This window comes from Montipora foliosa, chromosome 5, assembly GCF_036669935.1.
Source record: "Montipora foliosa isolate CH-2021 chromosome 5, ASM3666993v2, whole genome shotgun sequence".
NCBI lineage: Eukaryota > Metazoa > Cnidaria > Anthozoa > Scleractinia > Acroporidae > Montipora > Montipora foliosa.
The window spans coordinates 30,334,419-30,336,918 of NC_090873.1; positions in this window are offsets into that span (position 1 = coordinate 30,334,419).

Below are 2,500 nucleotides of genomic sequence, written 5' to 3' on the forward strand. Positions count from 1 at the left end.
TATTTACCCGCAAAAGTTCTCAATAAAAAAGCCGTACTTTATTGTCGTGGTGAATTTCTCGCTTTTTGTGTGGTTTTTTGCCTGATTGAATGCGATTTAAGCGACTTCTAAAATTCCCGAGTTGTCACTCGTACCTAAATAAAGGAAAGGCTGGCAACTCATTTCTGACTTACCTCAGATCTCGCCGAAAAAATTCACACTTTTCCGGCATCAGTCACGCTCAAACTCCGGCGATGGCTACACGGATAAATTTACTTCCCCTTAACCAAGTTTCAAGGTCCAGCGAGTATCCATTGCTGAGAAACAGCGAAAAATATTCAAATTTTCAAACTCCTTCGAGGCTCGCTAACAATCAATTTTGACACGGCTGGTCAACGGTTCACTGAGCCTCCATACGGTGAGCGCAAACCTACGCAAGTGTACCCATAGTTGGGCAGAGCAAAACAAATCCCAGACTCGTCCCCAAATACCTGCCTGGGGTCATGTTCGAGTTTCTAAATCGGCGATCGATATTAAAAGTTCCACACTGAAACCTTAAACACAGCTCACATCGCTTTGGTTGCCCCACCGCATGTTATAAATCCTTACTCCGTAAGTACTGAAGCTGTTTGAAGCCTCGCGCGTGCAAAAATCCCCTCGTCCGATGACCCTCGACACCACGGCTGTTTTTTTTGTTGTTGTTGGAAAAAGTATAGGTTTGTTAAGTGAATTGCTTTGAGCCAAAGAAATCACCGCACCGTAATTTCTACTGTCCAAAAAACAGACAAGCGAGATTGTAACTCGGATACCTTTCAGGTATTCCGAGTTACAATTGTTGGTTTTCGATCGATATCGCTTGATGCACCGGTGTGAGAAATAACTTTGAACATTTCAACGCAACTGGAAGCGCAAAAACAAAGCACAGATGATTTCAACGATGGCATTTTCCCTGGACTCTCAACAGAAAAATGTGTCCAAAAGGCTGAAATGGTGCTGCGATGTTTTCATATGAATTTCTTCTACAGTCATGATAATGAGTTGTTGACGGATGAAAAACAGGATTGTGTTTCATACACTAGTAAATACCTTCGACTGCGATTCAAACTCCATCCAAACAGCTTCAGTACTTACGGAGTTCGATGAAAATCCGGATTTATAACATGCGATGGGGCAACCAAAGCGATGGGAGCTGTGTTTAAGGTTTCAGTGTGGAACTTTTAATATCGTTCGCCCATTTAGAAACTCGAACATGACCCCAGGCAGGTATTTGGGGACGAGTCTGGAATTTGTTTTGCTCTGCCCAACTATGGGTACACTTGCGTAGGTTTGCGCTCACCGTATGGAGGCTCAGTGAACCGTTGACCAGCCGTGTCAAAATTGATTGTTAGCGAGCCTCGAAGGAGTTTGAAAATTTGAATATTTTTCGCTGTTTCTCAGCAATGGATACTCGCTGGACCTTGAAACTTGGTTAAGGGGAAGTAAATTTATCCGTGTAGCCATCGCCGGAGTTTGAGCGTGACTGATGCCGGAAAAGTGTGAATTTTTTCGGCGAGATCTGAGGTAAGTCAGAAATGAGTTGCCAGCCTTTCCTTTATTTAGGTACGAGTGACAACTCGGGAATTTTAGAAGTCGCTTAAATCGCATTCAATCAGGCAAAAAACCACACAAAAAGCGAGAAATTCACCACGACAATACAGTACGGCTTTTTTATTGAGAACTTTTGCGGGTAAATATCTTTTTCTGTCTGTTATCGAGATTCCCATACAAATCCTTATAATTGTTTACCTTCCGACTCTGGGCCGCCTGTGGTCACACGCGCTTTAAACGCGCTTTTGGGATTTTGTTCTTAAAGTGTGCCTGAAATTGAAAGTCGCGCAGATCAGGCCAGCGAAAGTTGGACCATAATTTTGGCTTTTAATTACTGAACCCTAGTGGGGATGTGGAATTGCTTGCCTTTCTGGAACAGTCATAATCTCTTAACGTTTATAAAGTGCAAGAAGTGCCATCGTGACAAACAAAAATCTTTCGGCACTTACCACTTGGCTGTTGTATACAGATTTCTAAAGAATTACTGTGAGCTTCAAAGCCCAAAACGCGGCGGTGACGATATTAAAATGTTTCTCTTCAGTCTTGGTTAAGTGCAAAAGATGTTTTCACTTGTGGATTGACCGTTCGACGAGGCACTTTGAAATGTAGTTTTTATCCTGACTATTAGCTACTATTATGCCTTAGAGGGAGCTGCTTCATAGACTGGAGGGGAAGGAGGGAGGGGGGGGGGGGGGTGAGGCTTCATAGTCACCCCATCCTCCTTTTCTTTGGTAAGATAGATCACATAACCTTTTTTTGCCTCACTAGCACAAGGCTATCGTTTTCTAATCAATCAACCGAGAATAAAGTACTGAATATTTAAAGTGCAAATATCTGAACATTTGAACCCAATATACCAGGTATCTCTCCCGGGAGGAGGGAGGGAAGGGGGGGGGGGGGGGAGGATACTTGAGTCAACTTTCAATGGGTATGT